Raw genomic sequence first — 24,213 nt, forward strand, 5'->3', positions numbered from 1 at the left:
GCCATTAGCAGCCAGAAGCTAAGCACAAGATCCTGAAAGTAGGAAGTACTAGCCCTGTCTTACAGATTTCTTTTGTTGCTTTAACCTAAATAGAAAACCTGCTCAGTTTTAACCTATAAGTATTTTTGCCATCACTGATCTGTGAATGGGATAGGGAGCAGAAAGTTATTTTGATGAAACACAAATGTCAGAAAAACCTTCTATACATGCTGAGCATCACTATAAAGTATCTATTAAATTCTGTGGGGGAGTGCAAAGGTACACAAAGCAGAGTAGAAAATTTCCAAACACAGCAAAAGAGTGCTTGTGGAGAGCTCTTCTTCTGTGCTGTTGAAGCCTGAAGATAAACTGAAAATGTGCTCCTGACTGTATTACCTCGCCCAGCACAGATTCAACAGGTACACTATAAGATGCAGTACTTTGGACATCAGTGGTGGATTTCTGTGGCAAATAAACTTCTGAGAGTTCTATGTGTGGAACTAGTAAGAGACCTGGCACTCTCTCTCCATACATTCCTGTTGAAAAGGATAATTTGCATTTGCAATGCCAAACTTTCCTCTCATCTAAAAAATATTAAATTGTAATAATTTCCCTGTTTAGCTGATGGCAGCTGTCTTTGCAATCTGTTGCAACAAGGTGTCTACGCAGCAGCTCTTAACACTCCTTTCAGCTAAGCTGTCTCAAAACAGCAAACGCTGGGCTGGGGATTGTAGGACACACTCAAAAGCCTCAAATGCAAAGATGCACATGGGCAGCCACGACTGCTATAGCTAATTCCCTCTTGTCACTTATGACGCTTGTATCCCACATCATCTGTTCGGCTTATGTTGGATATTAAGTTCTGCACCTCTAGGTCTGGTTCTGAGAGTGAAGGGGGGAAGAGTCAGCATGCACTTTGTTTGCAGAAACTGCACTCGCTCCCCCACATCCTGCTGCTGGAATGTGCTGTCTGCAGCATGGATAGCGAGTGGAAGATAGTTAATTTTAGTTAGTTTTTAGCTAGCTGAGGCAAAGATGTTCCCTGGACTGTGGCTTTTCTTTTTCTTGGAACTGATCAGCCTTGCTCTGGACTGGAAGCCCAGAAGAACACCGGGAGCTCGTGCCTGTGTCCTATCAGGGACCCGGATGCGGCATTTTCCAGCTCAAGGAGGGACAGATAAGAGACTGAGCGAGCCAAGCTACAGCCCATGACAAGAACTCTCTCTCTGAATTTGCCATCTCTTCAGAACAAGAGGTCCCATTGTTTAATAGTATTCATTTTCCCATGTTTGTGAGTACTTTACTTGTTAAATAAACAGTTTTTTCCAGTTTTCTCGAAGGAGATTTATGTCTTCTGAACCGGTGAGGGGAGGGATTACTTAGAATTTGCTTTCTAAAGAGACCCCTGCGGAAGGGGTTTCCTCCTAAATCTGCCCTAAACCATGACAAATACTTTTTGGTGACCAATGTGGGGCTCGAGAAAGTGGGAAAAACCTGTACTGATTCCATTTTGGTTTAATTTACTCTAAATTGGGATAAACCACAACACCCTTTTTTTAACGGGCTAACAAAAGAAGAAGCAACTTAATGGCAAAAGTAACCAAAAGTGATAAATGTCAGCAGCTTCATTTCTTACATTTTAATCCACAGAGGCCAAGTGAGAGAACGTCTAAAGGCTGGCTGCCACCTGCACAGCCACACAGCCCTATGGGATGTCACTAGAATTTACTGTTAGAATCCATCAATATTTCTGTCTCTCTAGAATGTGTTTCCTAGCAGAAAATCTTCAGATAAATCCTGCTGAAATAATTCTTTTGTACTGGTTTACAGAGAGCACAGACCGTAATATCCTGGAGTTTAAATCTCCATGCACCCACCAACATTTTCATTTATTCTGGCATCATGTGTCACATCTAGGATTCAATTAATTCCATAAGGTAAGGCTGTCTAAAGTTTATCTGCCACTTTTAAACATGCACTTTTTCTCACCTATAATAAAAAAGAGAAAAACAAATTTAGCAGGAACAAATCGTTATGGAAATCAGGAATCTATTTTATAATGGATCAAAAGATGACAGTTTGGGGAACCTGGAAATGACTGAGAGGGAGATACTTAAATCTAGGGGCTAATAGTAGGAAGCAGTAAATTCAGACAACTGTGTTCTAGGAATAAAACTTTTTAAACCAAAAATTAGAAGGACTCTTAACAGCAAGAGAAGTTCTGTAAGAAGGTCCCAAAGAGTCATTGAGATTATGAAGTTGAATTATTTCAGTAGAAGACATTAAATCATGGAAAGTTGGAGTGTGATTTGTTCAGGGGAGATTGTAAGATAGGAAAAGGGTGAGATAGGAGCTTGAAATTAAACCATACATTATCAGGATAAGATCATTTGTTTGGATTCCTAAAAAGGGGGATTAAAGGAGACAAAAGTTGGTGAGTTTGTCATGCTCTGTTCATAGCAGTATTTAATTAGTTCACTGAATACTTCCCAGCTCTACTGTTGCCTGTAGGCAATAGAAAGAAATATTATTTTCTTGCTCGTTGTCTAACTTTGCTTCTGGGAGACAGGGAAAATTGGTTTTCTTCTGAAATATCAGCAATTAGCTGCCACTGCAAAAGTCCCCTGGGCAGAATACTTTGGTGCACCAGCGACAGCCAGAAGCTTTCCAATATTAATGCTGTCTCACTCACATGTTCCTGACTAAAAACTGTTCTCGTGTTGAGGTTAGGAAAAAATTTCCTGTAACCAGAATCACTTAGGTGACATGTGGCTGTGTAGACAGGTCTCGAAGTCCTTGATGGTCCCACTCACATCTGTGGACTAAAGTTATTCACCTGCTCAAGTTTATTTTGTACAGAAAAAACCCACCCTACTTTGCATCTTACATTGCAGGAAAGCAGGACATTGATCAGACACATACAGGACAAAAGGTAGGAGCTTCTTAAGCTAATGATGAGGAAAGATGATAGATTTGTGGGTGTTTTGGGCTTTTTTGTGGTTTATTGCATTTTTTTCTTCATTCCTCCTTCACAATATTTCCTTCTGAAATCACAGGTAAACCTTATTCTCGTTGTTGTTAAAAATCATTATCACCTCTTTGATGGATCTAAAAAAGCAGACAAATAGTAAGGGAAGAGGACATCATTCTCCTTTTCCAGTTGGTTGGCAATACCAAACATAAAGTCTCTTGTACAAGTACAATATTTGGACTCATCTCTGTTTTCCACTGCCAAAGACAGGGAGCAAATGCCTTCAGTGTACTTTTACTTCCCAATTATATGATATAAAATTAAAGCAAAACAAAATGCATGACAAATTTGCAAAGCCCTTTCTCTCTTATCGTTTATCACAAAATCCATGCCAGTGACAGCAAGGTAACAAAAAGCTTTTGATGTATTTTCAGCTTAAAATAGGCACACCCAGATTCATGTTTTGTGATGGATGAATTAACATTGAATTGAATTCTTTGAATTCTTGTTTTATGATGAATGAATGGACATTGAATTCTTTCCATCAATTGTGCAGGGAATGAAAGATGGTTATTCCCAAATGGAGAAGTTTCTCACTGAATGCCCAAAGTCTGAGCTAAGTCTGAGCAACCTTCATCAGTTCCATGCTTCTGCTACCTAAATAGTCTAAATTATTCGATGGGGGGGGGGGGGGGGGGGGCAGAGAATCTTGTATCTTTTGGGTTTCTTGTATCAGAAGGAGACACCCCAGTTTGTTTTTTTTTCATGATCATAGTATAGCTCTTCCTTTTTCCAGAGCTCAAATACACTTCATTTTGAAATTTAAAGCATCGCAAGGTTATGGTTGGTTTCTCTCTTTATCTTTACTGCAAACATCTTTTCTCAGTATAATGATAAGGAGATGGGTTTGCACATATGCATAGGCCTTAATAGCTTGTGGCAATCAGAAATACAGAAATCTAGCAACATATTTTACAGAGGTCTGTAGTTGATACAACATCAAAGTAATCTAACAAAAAAAAAATAGAAGTTATAATTACATCTTATTTTGAATTTAACCAGCATGACATTTTTCACTTAAATAAATTTCCTAAGACAGAATGTGTTATATTGAATTAACACCTTTAGAGGCTATGTGCTTTTTAAAGCCAAGTACAGAAATTAAAAATATCCTTAAGGCAAAATCCTGCGTTTCTTGAAAGTGCAAGCTGAAATTTTGTTTCCAAGTTTTCTTTTTTGCCAATGATTTTATTATACTTTTTATGATTTTCTTTTTTTTCTCTGAGGGGTCAACTTTCATATTCCACGACAATGATGGGAAAAGCCCTCAGCCATTTCAGTGCTTCATCAACTCAGGAGCTGACTTTGTAAGCTCTTTCCTTTGCTCCTGCTCATTGCCTCTGTTGTGAGCATACTGCAAAGGTCAGGTTCCATTAGCGGATTGCAGATTTGTTGGGAACAAGAAAAGAAAAACATCTCTTTGCCTCAGTGCCCGCCCTGTGCCCTCCCCCCCGATGGCCACGCCAGGCCCTGCCTGCTGCCCTCATGGTGGCACTCCTGGCCCCCAGGGATCCCCAAGGCCTTCTCCAGGGACACCTTCCTGCGGCGTCTCGGACCCTGCACGGGACGCAGCAGAGAGAGACGTGCAGAGAGGCTGTTTGCAAGGGCCGGGAGGGACAGCACCAGGGCCAGTGGCTTCCCACTGGCAGAGGGCAGGCTTAGGCTGCCCACGTGGAAGAAATTGTTGCCTCCGGGGCTGCTGAGGCCCTGGCCCACGCTGCCCACAGAAGCCGTGGCTGCCCTATCCCCAGCAGTGTTCCAGGCCAGCCTGGACGGGCTGGGAGCAACTGGGCCTCGTGGCAGGAGTCTCTGCCCATGGCAGCAGGCTTGGAACAAGACAATTTGTAAGGACCCTTCCGTGAAAGCCGAGCCGTGATCCTGTGATCATGGGGGCTGGGGGCAGCTGAGCGTAATTTATGATGAGAACCAGTTCAGCCCTGTAAGTTTGGTTGAGTTCAAGGAGAAAGTTCCCCAGCCCAGATTCACAGCGCGTGAGATTTATCAACGCTATAGGTCTGGCTGAGATCAAGAAAGCTTGCATGCTCCAGACTCTGCAATATTGCATTTTATTGAAGCAACAGCAAAGCAATTTCAGGCTTGCCAGTCATACGTATTTTAACTGTGGAGCATTAATAGGTGTCCCAACAGAGACATAGACACTGTCTATGGCTCTACTTCCATATGAAAATAAGAGAAATGTAGTCTTTATTATATCTATTTTAAATATATATTTATGTAATAGAAAGCTTGCTTGTCATAAATGCAGTAACTATAGAGTGTTAATATATGTCCCTACAGATAGTGTCAGGATATACAGCTAAATTTATATTGTTTAGTTAATATTTTTATTATGACCTTAATATTTTCATGATGACCTTTTTCTGCTATATAAATATTTTCAAATTTAATAAACTTTTAGTTATAAATATATTTTTCTGTATAATTACATAGGAATGATATAGAGTTGTATTTTTATTTTATTCCTATATAATTTATTAAATTATTGTTTTCAATTAAATACAATATGTGTATATTTTATAAAGCTAACTGTGTAATAAAAATCTTGCCTCTCATAAATGCAGTCAATAGAGAGTATTATTATATGTCACAACAGAGAGTGATGCTGATGGTATGAATATGAATGAAGCCAAACTTTTTCAGGAGAAAGAGGTTCTCATTTAAATAGCTACAAGGAACGGAGTGCCCAGGATAGGCCCGAGCACTCACGCAGCAACTCAAAAAGAAGAACAGTACGTTATCCCCAAATGTACTGGGCTCTCCCCAGAAAACAAGTTTCCAAAAAAAGAACAAAGCCAAATCGAACTTCCCCCTTTTATAGCCCACTTCGAGTCCAGGATTGGTGGATTTTGGATCCGTGCGGTGACTGGTCCATTTCCAGGCTTCTCATTGGTCTTTAACGCTGTTCATTCTGGACCAATCATTTCTGCAGGGAGTCGAATGATTGCTCAGATCTTCCATCCAATCTTCTTCAGCCTCGCTCTGCCCCACCGGACTGCCCCTCCACCAAAGCCTGGACCCTTCCTCCAGAACATTCTAACAACTCCCAACTCTTAACATAACATAATTAATACAATATAACTGAACTCTAATTTAACGTAACTTTTACTTATAACCCTATGGCATTGTGTTGTTGTGCGTGGTTTTGAGTGTAACTCGGTCCTAGTATGCAGGAATCCCTGGGCAGGTGCGGTCAGGGCAACCACCTTCCCGAGAGCGATCCCGTTGCGGTCCAGACAACCAGCTCCCCCACCACACCTTGCACTCTGGCCCAGATAGAATAAATGCACACTCTACCAGAGAATAAAGGAGGGCTCTTGACTTGAGGAATCCAACTGGGTTTTATTACAGGAACAGCAAAGGTCCAGGGAAGGTATGGTCCAGGTGAAGTGGAGGGTAGGACAGGCTGGGAGGTTCACAACCACAGTCGAAGGGTCTTGGGATCAAGGAGTCAGGGAGAGAGGGTGCTGAGGTCTCTCACAGAAGCACAAGGCACCCAGGCACAAGGCACTGAGAGCACCCAGCAGGAGAGGGGACAAGCCATATAACCAGGGGAGAGTGGGAGGGCTTGGGGCACAGATAAACCAATAGGGTTAGGGGAGAAGGGAGGAGCTGGGATGGGGTGACACAACCATAGCCAATGGGGAGCAGAAAGAGGAATGGTTCTGAACAGAGGCCAGAGGGTGAACAGAAGGTACAGAGTTTTCCAGAACAGGGGAGGGAGTACTATTTGAGCGACAGGGCTGGATTTACATAAAGGAATGGAGAGCCTTGGGAGAATGTTTCAGTTTCTCACCCTGGACTGGGAGTTTCCTCCCAGGGCATTCCCACTTCAAGGCCCGACACATGGACTCCCACACTAGTAGTCAGTTTTATAACCCTCCCCTATTTTATATTGTTATAGCATATTTTACTGCCAGTGGTTGTTCCTTTCCCCCTGTGTTGTTGATTTTGCCATAGCTGTCCACCTCCCAAAAGACCTGCCCTTTTGTTCCAGTTCCTCCTCCCATTGAATGTCAATCCCTCTCCAAGCCTGCCCCTTTCTCTAGAAACTTCCCTATCAATTTTGTATCCTTCAAAGTCCCATTGGTCTGTTAAAGTTGTTCTCCTCCCCTGTAATCCCCTATTGGTTTAAACATTGTATTCCTAGTCTTGTGTTCTACCCCCAGTTTCTCCCAATTGGCTAAAGATTGAATCCTCCCCTGGGACCTCCCCAGTTTACAAGTTAGTGTGTGCCTTTGATTCAGTGTCTTTCTATGCCTCACCCTCTGGGGAATAAACAGCTTTGGAAAACATACAGAGGACCTCTCCCTGTTCCTTGTCCGTACCCTCGGCGCAGTCCACCCATGCCATAGAGCAGCTGTGCCCTACAGCCGCAGCCCGGATTCGACAGCTTTCTGGGGGCAGCCCACTCTTGCTGATGGAGCCAGGAGCTACTAGGGCTGGAGAAATCCGCAGCACCGCAGCACTATAGATTTGCTATGTAATTTTATAAAATAGTATGACCACTAATAAATATCAATATAATATGTATCCATTAAAAACACGTTTGTTAATAAAATCTTTCTAGTAGTATACATATGCACACACACTATTAGTTATATATTCATCTGTCTACCTGTCTCTGTGAGTTCCTGTCTTTGCCATAGCACTGCAAGCAGCTTCTCTGCCACCAGCTACCAGCCCCAGGAGCACAGCCCTGAGCACGAGCCCCGCTAACAATAGCCATAGACCAGCACTCCTGCCAGGCGATGGTGCAGATCAAGGGAGGCTTCCATCACCTGGGAGCGGGCAGCCCGGTCCTGTGTCAGGAGGTGGAAGAGGCTGGGTGGCTCAGGTGGAAGAGATTCAGTGTTCGTACATCTGGGGGCAAACTGATCTCCTCCAGAAGCATCTGGTTGCCCAGAATAAAATTCTCCTGGTGTTTCTCTTCTAGGATAATGCAGCTGCTCCAGGATATCTGCGAGCTGAAGCCAAAAGTATTACTGTGCCACCAAGACACCGCCATGGTGTTCTGCAGGCACATGACAATGTCTTGATGGAAGAGATGGAAAAGTCCTGCACGCAAGAACACCGGCCAAGAGCTGCAGGCATTTGAGGAACGAGCTGTCCTGGAGGGCCTGCATGGTCATGTGACTGAAGAATTTGATCTCTGCCACAGCGTAAGTCTCAGGCCACTTTGGGCTTGGGGTATGGGGCCCTCGAGGCCTTCTGATCATAAAGATATCTGGGGCACCCTTGCTGCACCCCAAAGAGCACCTTAACCCAGAAGCTTCCTTCCTCATTGGTCGGCCTGAGTTTGCAGGAGCGTTTGGAGGGCAGCGGCACTAAACACCAACTGTGTGACTGGGACAAACACCACTAGGCTGATCTCAGCAGCATGCAAAACCAGCAGACAGCTTTCCTCACATTGAGGTAGAAGCTGGTACACAGGGTGTCTAGGAGATTGAACTGCCAAGTCCTCCTCCAAGGTGGTGCAGGAGGCACCGCAGGTTAGCACCCTGCTGCTTCCTCGGGCAGCTGTATTCCAGCTCCACACAGTCATGGAACTTGCTGCCAGGCCTCTGCCCCTCAGTGTCACACTCCAGGTGGAAGGCATGAGCTAGGGGAGGAGTAAGAGTAGCAGCACGCAGCATACAACTTCCTCCTCCTCACGGGCAGTCCAACCTTCAAAGGCACTGCCAAAAGCAATGGCTCCTTGCAGCCAGGAAGATACGGTCTTCTCAAGACATGCCCGAGGACATTAGTGAAGTTGCCCATCAGGGTTGCTGTCCTCTCACAGCCTGTCTGCAGGTCCTGTACAGACCACTGGATGTGCTCCTCTAGAAGTCACCCAGCTTATATTCCCATGTCTCATGTTCTTCCTCATTCTCCTCTTGACCACTGCTCTGTGCCTGACGGCTTCTTCTCCTCTGCATAAACCATAATGCCAAGAGAAGGAGCAGGAGCCCAGGAAACACCCAGACCTGACAGTGCTGCAAGGCAGACCAGAGCAGGTCTCCCCAGGACTCGCCTCTCGGCTTCAGCATGATCTGCTCTAGCTCCTGCTCCAGCCAAATCCTCTCCTGTTCCTGGAGCTTTGCACATGCCTCCATTCCCAGGCACGTCACCTCATCCATACCATCACCTGCAGGCTGTAGGTACTGGACAAAGCTTTGCAAGAGCAAGAAGCAGAGTACCCAGGAATCCATGGTCTGTAGGAGGATGAAGAGATGGGCTCAAGTGGCACTGGGAGGGAGGCAGCTGGCACTCTAGATGGCAGGGACACAAATCCCAGGGATCTGGAGGCAGGAAGGACAGGTCCTCGGAGAGGTGGAATGCAGCAAGGCCTGTCCTGCTGCCCCAGAAGCAGCAGCAGCGTGTCCTGCCCCTCCCATGAGGGAGGAGAAGCCAGCCCCAGGTGCAGCATTTCTGCCCTGGCCCTTCTCCCCAGCCCGCCACGTGTGCACTCACTGCTTGCCCAAACAATGCAGGGCCAGCGTTACCTACTGGGGCCTTCTATAGGTGCCCCCATTGTGACATGGTGCCCTCATGATGTCACAGGTGCCACAGCACATGACAGCTAGTCCTGCCCTTCATCCCCACCCTGGCTCAGCTACTCAGAGTGGCTGGAAACAGACAAAGCCCCCACAGCACTACAGTGCAGACCCACCAAGCATAAATGGGCCCCCAGGGGTTCCCTCCCCATAGCAGCAGAAGCCCCTTCAACTCCTGTCAAATGTAAAATGGGCTGACATGACCCTTGGACGCTTTGCTCACTGAGATCATCTCCTGTGGGATGGCATCGGTTCCCTCAGCACTGGTGTCTATGCTTGAGGCATAGTCTTGGGGCCGTTGTGCCATCCCTGGGTGTGTGGCAGTGAATACCCTGGTGGTGGGGAAGGGGCCTCTGCCTGGCAGCCTCTCTCTTCCTCTTGTGGCTCTGTGAGTGGACACTGTCTTACAATGAGTGTGAAATATTTTTTGAGTAAGGTATTGGATGATTATTGTTACCAATCTTTTGAGCAATGTGTTTTTTAATGTCTTTTTTTCTCCCCTTTTTTTATACACTGAGTTTGGTAGGAATAGACAGTCCTGCACAGTATTAGTTTCAGGCTTGCTGGACATATGGCAATAGAATCAAGTCCAATCAACCTTAGAAACTGTATTCTCTAATTGCTATTGCTAGAAAAAAGAGATGCAGACAAAAATTATGGACCATCTTGATCTTCTTTGTGGAAGTGATAGAAAGTGGCATTTGTTTTGTCCAGTTGCCAGGTCGCCAGCTGAGTGACCGATGATCATACCTGCTCCATTGCTGTTCAGCAAGGAGCAGTATTTTCAGCAGTGAAGAAAATTACATTTCTTCTCTGTGTAAAAGAATACTTTTGCATCTGATGAGTCTGTAAAAATGTGTGGAATAAAAGTTTGTAAGTCATCTACTCACTCTTACTGGTATTTCTACTTGGCAATTTTCCGCTTCATAAACAGACAAGTCTTTCCAAAAGAACAGCTATTGGACAAGAGCAGCGCTGTTTTTCATTTCTACTACATAAAATGCACTGATCATACTGTGAAAGTTTGCCCGCTGTATTCCATTAGCAATAATCTGTACCATCAAGATGATGCAATAGCTTCTGTTGTTGCTGCTGTTGACTGACATTTTTAATCTCAATTTCCAACTAGAAATAACGTTTTGAGAACCTCTTTAATACATAGAAGATTTCTGGGACAAGGGTCAGACAAAATAGACTTAATCAGCAGAAATTATTTGCAGAGTTTTGTCAGTGTACAAAATAATGAAAATTTTATTTTACTCCTTGTTTAAACTTCAGAAATACATAGCTCATATGCCACTAGTATTCAAAATTTGACATTCCTTTAAAGACTTAAACATTTTACCAATATTCAAGAGCCTTCATTAACTCTTGCATTTACTTTATTTAGTAAGCTGTACACTTGCTGCAGTTCTAATGAACATGAGTTTAGAAGTCCCCTTGACTAAACTGAATTTCAAGGTTTTATAAATTTTGGAACTGAATCAATTCTAGTCTATTTTGAGAGTTGACAAATACTTTGAATTATATACCATCCAGGAGAATATCAGTCCTTACTGTAGCCAACTATTTTTAAAGACCTATATTTAACTAATAATAAAGAACTAGAAAAAAAATCTCTAACTCTCCAAGACAACTACGTAACAAAACCAGAAACTACCCCAAAATGAAACAAACAAACACACATGCACACTTCTCCCCCCCTCCCCCCCCCCAAAAAAAAAAAAAAATCCCTCAGAAAATCCAGAGGGTCAGCAATAGAGTTTGGACAAAATCAAGCCACAGTGATGTCCATCCCCCATGCCTATTCACTGACCTACATCTGCATATCTGCAATGGCAAGTCAATGAATGGTACCATGATGACATATTAAGACTTATCAGTATCTGAATGTCATTTCAATTTTAGTACAGATTGGATGCTTCAAATCTTCTCTTTTTCTGTGCACCTAGAGAACAGCTGTGTGTGATTACTGTAGTATTTTCTTGTCACTGAAAGGAGAACATTATACTTCCATTTCTTAGTCTGAAATTATTTTCTTCTTTTGGCTGATAATAAGCAGGTATTTGAGATCTGATTCAAAGACAAGATACAATCAGTAGATGTTCTTGCTTGGATAGCCTGGTGAGAGTATTAATTGGGCTGTGGGCATCAAAACATTCTTTGGGTGTTTTCCAGAATCCACTGTAATTGCTGTTAGCAGCTGTGCTAACCATGAGATGGAACTCCATGTGTCAATTGACTTTTGAATTACTTTTGTTGAGGAGAATAATTTTTAATTTTGTTATTATTTTTAGTGTTGAAAATTTGGCATGAAAGTATGGCACAGGTTTGATTTTTGAAAGAGAAGTTTCCAGTGAGGATCAGATTCTCTGAGGTCTTTACCTCAATCCATCCTGTGAGATCAGAAATACCTCACCAATTCCCACTTCTGGAAATCAAGTTGGATGTCTGTTGCGGTGCGTGTTAATTGTTCTGTTTTTTAGTAGCAGGATTCAGTTATCCTCCATGTTGACCCAGATGGTTCTTCCCTGAGAGTGCCCTCTCCTTTAACTGTGTCTCAAGTTGTCCCCTCCCCTTGTTCCAGACCCTTTCCTGCCTGTCAAGGTGGCCCTGCCCCTTCTGCCTTGTCCACCAGAGTAAACCCTGCCCTTTGTTCTAGAATGTTCTTTGCCAATTATCTCTTAAACCAATCCCCTGTTGGACCCTCTCTCCTCCCCTGACCCTGATTAGTTATTATCCTGGAAACCACACCCTAAGAGTTACCCTATTGGTTATTCTATTGTAACACCCCCTGCTTTTTTTTTTTTTTTATGGTTTAAAAAGTCATGCACAGAGTGCTTGGGGTTCTTGCTGTTTGTGAACCCTTTGCTCATGGATCCTTCTCCTAGTTACTCTCCACCGTTCCTCACTGATAAAAGGGTTGGAGTAACACCACAGAAGACCCTGCCCTGCCTTCTTTATCCAGCCCTTGCTGCGTGCCACTGAGCACCTTTGCAGAGCAGTGGGCTCCGAGGTTCTGACTTTGCCAAGTCATCTCCCACAATTCATCGAGCTAGCCAGGGCTCTAGCAGGCAGTGGCAGATGTCCATTCTCCACCTTCTGCTGATGGAATGTCTATCCCTTGAAGCTCCAAATCTCTGGAACTTCAATGAGGAAGCCTAGCTCAGCAAAGCTATTCAGGGGTCTGATTCACATTCAAATCATCAAATGAAATGAATGAAGCTAAAACTTCTGGATTAACCTGAATCTAAAATTCCTACTTTGTTATTTTGATAGATTTGGGTTTTCTGATTGGTTTTGTTTTTTTGGTTTTTTGTTTTTTAACTGATAATAATATGGAAAGGTTGTCTGAAGAAATACAATATCTAAAGTATTATTTGGATCTTTTTTTCAGTATTTTGAAACACTTGGGAGCTTTGAGCTTGCTTTGCTGCTTTTTTTTTTTTTTTTTTTTTTTTTTTTTTTTTTTTTTTTTTTGCCACACTGAGTATTTCCTTCAGGGGAAATCATCTCTTCCTGAAAGAAAGAATAAATAGAGTGCAAAGAGATGAGTACTGAAAATGCACAATGTTTTAATACAAGATGCTATAGCAGATACACATTCTTAAACCAGTAATTATTTACATTCCTGTGTAAAGATAAGCATGGAAAAGACATAATGACTTTGAGGCTTTGTCAGTAACAGTTCCTAAAAATAATATAGGAGTCATAACACAACCGACAAGCAGTCTTCTTCATCTGTTTGACAATTTGCAAACTCCCAAGGGATTTCTGGTATGTTTTGCCCCAAGCTGTTGATCATCAACCCAGTATAAATCAGATCAGCTCATTAGGAAAGGCCCATAATCTAGAGAGAGCACCAAAATGTAGGATATGATCATTAATTTTGACAGAAACATGAAGCAGGGGAACAGAAATAGAAGTTGTTGGAATTTTTTGTCAAGAATAGCATACTTGCTGAAAAAGGCAGTTTTAGAGTAACAGAAGAAATATGAATTCTATTCAAATTGGGCAGATTTTTTTTAATCTAAAAATGTGTTTATTTTTTAAAAAAAATTATTTCCTCATATAGTGGTGGAGACAGTTCAAACTTTTTTTTTTTTTTTGAAATAGTATGTATTTTTAAAATGCAGCTTGGTTTTATTTTTAGAAGTATATTGAAAACTGAAAGATTAAGACTTCTTTTAAATTTGTTCAAAACATTTCTTGCACGTTATTATTGTTACAAAGAGGGAAAGAAAAATTATTTAATTTTAAAGGAATTAGCTTTGTTTGTAGATTGTTTTATTTCTCTCAGCTTCTTACATTCACTTGACAAATCAACCTCTTACTAATGAATGCCACGTTCTGTGCTGCTCAGTGTTGCACACTTCCACCCTGACTATCCATTTCTAGGAAGGTAATACCTGGAGCACATATGGACTAATTCAGATGATGACAATTCCGGTGCTTTAAGCAAATTTTCCCTGATTTATAATAGTTCATAGAGGAAGAACAGTCATGCTTTGTTCTGATATAATATGTTTTGCTTTGTTGTAATACTGTTCATTTAGGTAGAATTAACAGTTACTTTCATGACTAAAGCTGGGAAAGAAACTAAATCACTTGAGCTGAATGTATAGCCCTGGATCTCGAACTCAGGTTTCTAATAATAGGTTATGAATGATGCTTAATATTTATAGAATTAAATGGAATTTAGGTGCCAAACAACTATTCTTTTCTCATTCCTGGTGTAATAGACTTCTATTTATCTCTCATCAGAGCAGAGAGAAAAGCTGGTATATCAGCTGTCTAATGAAAAGGTCTTGATAATGAATAATTTACTATTCTTGGAGATGTTTGTGAAAATCAAGTCTCACCAAGGGTGTAACTGTGCAGCCACTCAAGTGAATCAGAAAATACACTCTGTAAGTAGTTTTAAAATCTGGCTCAGAGCAAAGAGAACTTTGTCTTTCTGGATGACAGTCTGTTTTCACATAGCTAAAGGCTATCATTCATGTTTATACTGAATATAATTCAGCTAAACAATGCTAACATGGTGACAGAGAGAAGAACAAGACAGCACCTCCATCACTGAGAAAGTAAAACATGCTTAAGAATTCACAAGCCCACAATATATATTTCCAGCAGTTACAGTAAATGATTTTGGATGCCTTGTTTACTGAGCACTTTGTGTTCAAGAAAAATAATTAAGGATAAAGTTAAGTTCCCCTTCATTTTTCAAGAAAATGAGGCCCTTGAGGGAGAGTCCTGTTCAAGTTTTCCTTAAGTGGAAGTCCAGTTTGGTGCTGAAAATAGCCATGTGCTTTTGGAAATGCTTGGTTTGGATAAGGGTGGGTTGAATGGAGAGCATCCCCATCTTGCTGTTATTGAACAGGGCAGATAGCACCCAGTACTGTGAGCTGTTGCTGTGTGCCTGCCCAGCAGGGGGGCACTGGAAAGCCCTGGTGCCCAAAGAGGCAGGGAGCTGGCATGGAAAAAGGGAGGCGCAGCCCCAGTCTTTGGCCTTACAGGTGCCTTCAGCAGGGACTGAAAGCTGAGGGTCGGCTCAGAGTGCGGCTGCTCCCTGTGGGTTTTGGAGGAGGTAACACTCCACTGCTTCTGGCTCAGTTGTTCATACACACATCAAGAAACCACAGCCCAGCTGCTCAGCCTGGTGAAGACTTCAGGGAGATCTTATTGCAGAGGGCCAGTATCTAAAGGGAGCTACAAGAATGATGAAGAGGAGCTTTTTACAAGGCTATGCAGTGATAGGGCAAGAGAGAACGGCATTAATGTGAAAGAAGGTAGGTTTAGATTAGATAGGGAGAAATTCCTTACTATGATAAGTTATTTAATACTCTTTACTACTTCTTTACTGAAACAGGTTGCCCAGAGAAGTTGTGGTTGCCCCATTACTGGAAGTGTTCAAGACCAAGCCAGATGGGGCTCTGAGAAACCTGGTCTCATGGAAGGTATTCCTCCCCACGGCAGGAGTGTTGGCATATGATCTTTATGGTCCCTTCCAACCTAAACCGTTCCATGACTATGATCCTATCTACAGACACCAATACTGCTGCTTCCTCATCTGACCAGAGGTAGCAATGGTGAGTAGAATAGAATTCCACAAGGAGCCTGCGCCTGCTCTGGAAAGAAATCAAACACCGCTGCTGCTCCACTCAACAGCATCTTAAAAGAATGCTCTGGCCTCTTTAATAATAATTAATAACCACAGTTACTCCTTTCTTTTTCCATTACCTGGAACTTGATTTTGAACCACTTGCTATTTGCTCCACAATTATCTGACCCCTCCCTGCTTTCACAGAAGCAATGCAAACAAGGCTGTAACCCAGTCACTTCTCACCATCTTCTGCACTGAAATGATTTTTTTTAAAGTCAAAACAACAGTTCTGGCTCATTTGAATATGGTATCTGCCATTAACTCCCCACCTTATTTTTTTTGTCCCTAAATTATTCCTTCTTTCACATGACCATCTTGAAAGTTGGGGGTGCAAGAGCCCAGGATGGGAATGAACAGCATTTTTTAAAACTGACAGCTCCTAGGCTATTCTCATGTTGTGTCATCTAAGGCAAGGAGTATAGGAACAATTGCTTAAACGGATGGCTTAGCATGTCACTATGAAGTCCAAAATGCCCAATTCATGTTTCCTATTCCAAATGCACCAACATTTACAACCATTTACAATATCTTTCCTATTCTCTAAAACACACTGTGGTACTGTAAACCTGAATTGCTTACAACCATTACTGTTCCTGCCAAAAAATAGAAACCTTCAGCCACATTTACTAATGTCATATGAAGCACCATAAATACTACAAAATAAGTGGCATTTTCTTACCATGCCTGAATCATAGGTGTTCAGAAATGCTTTTATCTTCATTATTTTAAAATGTGTTCCCTTCCATTCACAAGACTAAAAGGTTTCAGGTCTGATTCATTTTTCCTTTTGTACAAATTAAAATTCAAAGCATAACTTTAGAGGGACTCTAAAATTGCTTCCTGATTTAATCTTTAAATCAGCATTCCAGGTTGTTGTTTTTTTTTTTAATCTTCTGAAGCAGTATCTATAATAATCAGACTGTTGAAAACATGAATAATATGAATGTCACTTCCATACTTTTTGGCTTGGAAAAGGAAAAGGTTTTCTTTTTAACACAGAAGAGTCCAATCTGTCCCAAATGTAATTGTTTCAAGAAGCAGAGTGAAAAAGTTTCCTTGTAGTTAAAGTAAAGGACAGCCTTATCTTCTGTCTCACAAGGCAACAAAACTATTGTGTAATCACTGAGCAGGTCTTTAGTCAAGGAAGAGCAGATGTTAGATTTGAAATTAAAAGAACTGTTTCATCCCAGATGAATATGTGGCACTGGATGCAAGAGGAAGAGCCTGAGAGATCAATAATGACACCACTAAAATAGGAAAACACCTCATTTTCCCCTTCCTTTCTTTCTCTCACCTGCACTGACACAAGGTCTGAACAATATCTCAAGGCAGCTAAGAGCTGTGAAAAATTTGAATGTAATTTGAATACGGGAGTAGTTCCAATGAAAAATGAAGGTGTCTTAGAGTTAGGGGCTACAAATTTGATCTAAGGTAACCAGTGGGATTCTCAGTAGCACTTGAGAACATCAGATCCCTTTGCAGTTCTAGGAATGACTCAGGTTTTCTCAGGATGTAATAGGAGAGTAATTAAAACAACATTATAGGAGAAATCCTGGGCTCTCAAACCACTGTGAAGATAATTAGCACTGATTTTCTGGTTTGGTTTTTTTTTTTTTTTTTGTGGGTTTTGTTTTTTGTTGTTGTTGTGGGTGGTTTTGAGGTGGTTTTTTAATGGGGTTTTTTTTTGTGTGTGTTTTTTTTGTTGTTGTTGTTGTTTTTGGTTTTTGGTTGTTTTTTTTTTTTTGGGGGGGGGGGTTATCTTCAACAACTCTATATTGCAAAATATTCACAAGTTCTTGACAGAGGTGAGACCCTAAGACTTCTTCTTTCCCAGGCTGGTACCCAGCCACTGTCTCCTCCCAAACTCACACAGAGAGAGCCCTATAATCTCAACAGTTACCTGGCCTCCTCCAAATGCTGTAAGTCAGCTACTCCTCCTTCAGGCTACAGAGAGCTGGGCAAACATGAATCTGAACATCACTGAGACAACAAACCATGTATTCATGCAAGTAAGTATACGCAGTCAGGTCTGTACAGCATGAATAAAAAGCAAGACCTTGTCAATAAAAGGCCTTTTGACACATTGTGTGAGATGATATATTCTCTTCTGCTTAATTAAGAGGTTTTTGAACAATATACAGAGTCATCCAAAAGAACATTCTGATGGTGATGGAGAACTTCAGCTTTCTTTAGAAAAATTTTACAACAGTATAATCATCCATCAAGTGTTGAAATGTACAGGTTTTGGTGTGGGTTTTTCTCCTCTTTTCCCATCCTCAGGAGCTAGAGAATCGACTAGAAGAATGACTGTTTCAGCTTTCTTTCCAGCTAATTAGGAGGAACTGACAAAGACTCTAAAGATAAGTGGTAATTTTTGAGAAAATGAAGAATAGCATTCACTACTTTTTAGGATGTGTGAAAAGGCTCTGTAGAGTAAATCTAGGAAGGATCTTGAATGCTTGGTAGTGCAAAGAGGTAGGTAGGATGTCTGAGGAACACAGTCCAATTCAAAGCAGGCAAGTGATCTGATAGGGAGTGTATTACATATTTAGAAATAAACTCCCCAGGTGAAAAAGACAGGTAAGAAGCAAAGCATAGTGGTTGTGGTTGAATTAAGAGCCCTTAAAAGGTTTGAAAATAATGTAATTTAAAAAATGTAAAAGTGACTTAGAATGAACATAAATGGATAACACGTTGTGAGAAAAAAAAAAAAAAAACAGAAAAATATACGAAGTTATTCTTAGTGAAGGAAAGAAAAAGCTATATGAATACTTCTGAAGCCAAAAAACAAAAAAAGCCATAAGGAAAAGAGAAATTCATTACCAGATGAGAAAGCAAATCCTGGCAAAAAGCTACTGACACGTAGAGGCTACAGTGCAGTTTGCCTTCCCTCTGAGAGGCTTCATTACCAAAGTGGCAAATGACAAAAAGTCAGAATGAGGTTCAACAAAGACAGAGTGAAGAAACAGAGAAAAAACATTTAAGGAATAAACAGATCAACAATTCATCTGCAATTCACTCTGTGGTGCTTACAGGAGTATCTGGCTAAGTCACCTCATCATTTGTTGATATCTTTGGTACCACATAAGGGATGGGTGGCAGTGAGAGCTGAGGAGAGAAGAAGTTTGGATCATCTCTAAAAAGAAAGAGGGATCTCACAGAGAAATTCAGGTGGCTCAGCCTCAGTTGGAATGAGACTTTAACATATTTTTATTACATAAACTATTGTAATAATAATGTGGCAAAACCCAACCAGCATGGGATTTCCAAAACAAGTCAAATGAAATTATTCTGATTTGTTGTTGTGGGAGGAAGAACAAAGGAGGTGCAGATAGTCTATTCAATTGGCATTGCGGATAACTTAGGAATTTGAATTTTTAAGGCTTTGACACTGTCTCCCCCTTTGTATTCCTGTAAAACAGCACGTAAAAAATTTTCTAGATAAAATCATTGTATTTGCACAAGTGATGGGTGAAAAATGCATGTACAATATTTTACTGGGAGGTATTGCAGTCCATTTGTTTCTGAGTGTGACATTTCAATTATTAAATGCTGGAATCAAACATGTAGTGATAAAATATCAGGGTGGCCTCCCAGTGGAATGAAGTCAGACTGTGCACAACCCCTTACATTGCAAATTTGACAGGAGCCAATGAAGTGACACTGGTGCAGAAAGGGTGAGTGCATGTCGGCGTGGCATTCACAGCTGTGCTGCATGTGAAGGAAGGAAAGGGGTAAGTCAGTCTCTGTTAGTCGATGTTTATGAGGTCCCAACTGTAGTACTGGGAAGCCTCAGTGGAGAAAAGGAAAGAGAAGGGTGTGATTTTTGAAGCGAAGTTAATAGGCCTGGGCCTGTTTTTCCAGGAAAAGAAATGATGCAGAGCTGAAGCCAGCCACCTTTCTTTGCCGAAGACAGACTATATCTATCCTTTTGTTTCTTAAAGGTTAAATTGATAAGGATACCACTTTTTTCCCAAGACATTTATTGCAGCTCTCCATTTTTCTTTAATACTGCATTTTTCCTCAGCCCCTTTGTTTTTAGGTTAAACACCTTTTTTTTTTTTCGCCTCTCCTGTAGGCTTTTTTAAAAATCTCTGATGACACCTTTGATTTTCCTTGAGTTCTGTGCAACTTCCTTAAGCATATTGCCCAACCCTGATTATCCTCCTTAACAACTGCCAGGTCTCTTTAGCACTTTCTGTGTGCATTGGCCTCTCATAAGCCCTAACTTGTCACTTTTGTGACTGGATTGAAGTGCACTGTCTTGCACTCTACTGTTTAATCTCTTTTTATCATTCTTTCCTTACGGTCTCAGGATTGCAAAACCTGTCATTTCACTGGCTGTACTAAATACTTCATTCTCCAATCATTAATCCTTCTTAATTAGAAAAAGATCTCATAAAACCACTAGGTATCTCCTATTTTAAATTTCCCTCCTCAAAACAAAACACACTAAACCAATCAAACAAACCAAAATAACAAAAACACCTCAGAAAATAAAGAATTTCTCAGTGTGTTCCAAGGATTGGATGAACAGACTTCTTTTTCCAAAAGCCCCTGAGTGAGTGACATTTTGGCTATTTTAATAATTCAAGCCCTATTTTCTGGATAACTTCACCAGTTTCTCTCCAAGAGTCTGATCCACTTAGATTTCAGTTTGATACCCTGTACAAGATTCTCTCTATGATAGCCACAATATTCTCTTTCTTTCTTAAACAGTCAGACATTTCCAGCAGTTCTAACCCACTATATTCCTCTCATATACTTCCAAATACACAAGAATTGTGTCTCCTCAAATGGGTAAAGATTTGGAAATGTGACAAAGTTTTAGCTTGTGACTAATGTCAGTTATAGACTCACAACTTTGCATCTTCTTTTTGTTACCTGCACTCCTGCAGGTGGTTTCATAACACTAAAGAAAACTTACAGGCATAATATTAGAAACAAGCTTAAAGCTTCCAGTAACAATTCTCACCTAAAACAGCATAAGCAGGATCAAACTGGTAAAAGTTACTGTGCAAAGACTTCAAGAACTGGCCAATACAGAAAAATATTTCAGTTGCAAGGGGCCTACTATGGTCATCTAGTGCAACTGCCTGACCACTCCAGGGGTGACAAAAAGTTAAACTAGCATGACAGTGGCATCATGACAATGCTTCTTGAACACTAACAGGTTTAGGGCACTGACCACCTCTGTAAGAATTCTGTTCCAATGTTCAACAGCCCTCTGAGTAAACAGATGCTTCCTAATGTCTGGTGTAAAACTTCCCTCATGCATTTTTGAAATGTTCCCAGTTGTCATGTCTCTATGTTTAGACTGTATCAGTGGATCACAGTATCAGTGAGGTTGGAAAAGGCCTCTGAGATGATTGAGTCCAGCCCATGACCAAACATCATATCAACTAGACCATGGCACTGAGTGCCACACCCAGTTAAACACCTCCAGAGATGGTGACTCTACCACATCCCCAGGCAGCCCATGCCAACGTCTAATCACCTCTTCTGTGAAGAAAATCTTTCTTACATCCAACCTGCAAGTCCTATGGTACAGTGTGAGGCTGCGTCCTCCAATACTGAGCTTAGTCTCAGCCCTCCTGAGAGCTCCAACAGCTGCTGAAACTCGCACACGATCCCCTTTCCTGCTAAAAACTCATCTCCTGAAGGATCTCTCATGCAGCAGGGGGCATTTATCCTTTTTTTTCAAAACCCTGGTGCTTTTAAATTGGTAATCCATAATTCAGACATGTGTTCTAAGGGGTTGATGAGCTCTTTGCTTCCTCTGGCTCCTTTACGCTGAAGAGGAGCAGCCCAAGCCCCTCTCTCATGGGGGCCCTGGTGCCACTGCTCCGCTGAAGGGGCCCAGACAATGATAAACATGGGAAATACGGCAGTGTTCTGCTTTGACAGCTCACTTTCAAAAACAGACTAAGTAGCTTTAACCTTTAAATAAAGAACAAACACAACTAAAGTGATGAATTGAATAGATATACCATAGTACAGACTGATGAGTTTAATAAGTATACCATAGTACAGACTAATACAAACCAACACAGAAATTGTCACATAGTTAATGGTGTATCAAGACCTCATCTAGGACTACTTCATAATGAACAAACCTCAGTAACTAAAAAGATTAAACTCTGTTTTGTTGAAGCAGTCCTAAAACTCAATGCAACAGTTTAAATTCAGCACACATCTTATTAGCTGGCTTCAGTTTTCAAAGATAAATCTTGTCAGAGTAGACACTGAGTGACTGTGAATAAAGTGACTGTCTCCTTTTTTCCCAAGTTTCTACTTGTCAATCAAACAACCATTTTCTCTTATTAACCTTTGAATTTTTCGTGTCCACACATATCTGCAGTACTTCATATCACAACATCCTATTTCAAAACCCCTTCCAAGTTCAGGGAGACCTGCTCCTTTTGACGCCTTTATTGTGAAATCAGCTCTGGGTGGGGCCTGACAGGTTGGGCACACTGCCACTGCTCCCTTTGGTGACATGGAGGAGGAGGTAGGCAGCTATGCTGTACAGCAGAGCTGGGGCTTCCATCCTCACGAGCGTGCCTAGGAAGACACCTTTGGGTTCATTGTCCGAGGCCCTCAGCCTGGTCCAGTTCTTGTCAGGTAATGGTGACAACCTGGAATGACGCCGATGGAATAGAAAACCAGTTCTTGAGCAGGACAGGTCACTTAGTCTCTTGTACAGCAGGTTGGCTCGTCTTTGCTCGGGTGTTATTCCTTTGAATGGTACCAGATGTCTCTCAACTTACATATACACCTGTGACATCACCTTCTTCTTTTTGGGGCCATTTTGGGAAGCAGTGGAGGTAACAGTCAATGGACAAAAAAAAGGGTACGGGTACAGTAAGGGACTGTTGGATGATTAACAATATTGGTAATTAACAAAATTAACACATTTAGCCTGGTGATTTACATTCAACAACCAACAAACGTTAACTACTGATTAACTGAGTTAACCTATAAACTTGTTCGTAACTGCTGGCTTCAGTTTTCAAAGATAAATCTTGTCAGAGTAGACATTGAGTGACTGTGAATAAAGTGACTGTCTCCATTTTTTCCTTAGTTTCTACTCTGTCAATCAAAGAACCTTTTTCTCTTATTAATCTTTGAATTGTTCATGTCCACACGTATCTGCAGTACTTCATATCAAAACATCCTATTTCAAAACTCCAAGTTTTAGCAACCAGAGCTGATCTCCTTTTCTTTCTGCCTTTTATCCAGATGACATACTTCCCTTTAATTAAAAATTTTACAGGAAATCTGGGGCTTGACAGAGCAGAAGTATCTGACAACTTCTAGTATAAAGAGGACAGTGATAAATTATTCGGTGTTTTTAGGAGAGAAGGACAACAAATATTTAATGGAATCATAGAATGGTTGGAAGGGACCTTAAAAACCTTCTTGTTCCCACCCCATGGCCATGGGCAAGGACACCTTCCACTAGACCTTGTGGCTCAAAGCCCCATCCAACCTGGCCTTGAACACTGCCAGGGATGGGGCATCCACAGCTTCTTGGGTAACCTGTGCTAGTGTCTCACCATCCTCATAGTAAAGAATTTCTTCCTAATATCCAATCTAAACCTCCCCACCTTCAGCTTAAAGCCATTCGTACTTCTAGGAATGGCTGTTCTATCACTACAATGCCCATGTGAATAGTCCCTCTCCAGCCTTCTGTAAGCCCCCTATTTGGATCCCTATTTTAGCAAGAGACACAATACTTACTAGAATTTTTTTTTTACTCTAAGACAGATGAAATATAGGGATGGAATTTGTGGAATATGCTTCACTAAGAGGTTTTTTAAAATGGCTTAGATAAATGTCTGTTGGTCATCATCTATTTGAAAGATTAATATTGTGGTGACATATGAACACCAAGCTACACAAATGTCTTGGAGACCATTTCAGAGTGCTGTAAATATAGATATAATTAATGGTTCATGTCATGCCATCTCAAAAGATAAGTACCCTGCCTAGAAACAGAAGGCATTGCCTCTTCAACATAAAATTATGGAAAGAAAAAAACCCCTTTAACATTCAGATGAGATTTCACTATTGTGATAAAGAGATTTCGAAAAGGGTAATAAAGAAAATGTGAAATGTCAACACACCAAATAAAATGTTCCTTAGACTATGCACAAGATCATGATTGAATTTGAGCTTATTATATAAGTATCTTCAGCAGAAAGCAGAAATCTGCCCAGAAAAGCCAAGTAAAAGAACATTCTGCTGTTATAAATAACTTTAGAAGGCAAGATCAGCATTGTACTTGAATATAATGTACAAACCTCTCAAAGTTTATGGTTACAGAAAAATGGCTGAAGAAAATATTTCTTGGGATGATTTGGAATTTCAGCTTCAATATATTGGGAAAAGAGTTCTAAGACCTGAAAACAAAAAGTTGTTGAAAGACTGTTGGGGATATATGACAAGGTTAGAAGTAAAGCCTATTTTCTCCTCTCGTACTT

This window comes from Motacilla alba, chromosome 2, assembly GCF_015832195.1.
Source record: "Motacilla alba alba isolate MOTALB_02 chromosome 2, Motacilla_alba_V1.0_pri, whole genome shotgun sequence".
Taxonomy (NCBI): Eukaryota; Metazoa; Chordata; class Aves; order Passeriformes; family Motacillidae; genus Motacilla; species Motacilla alba.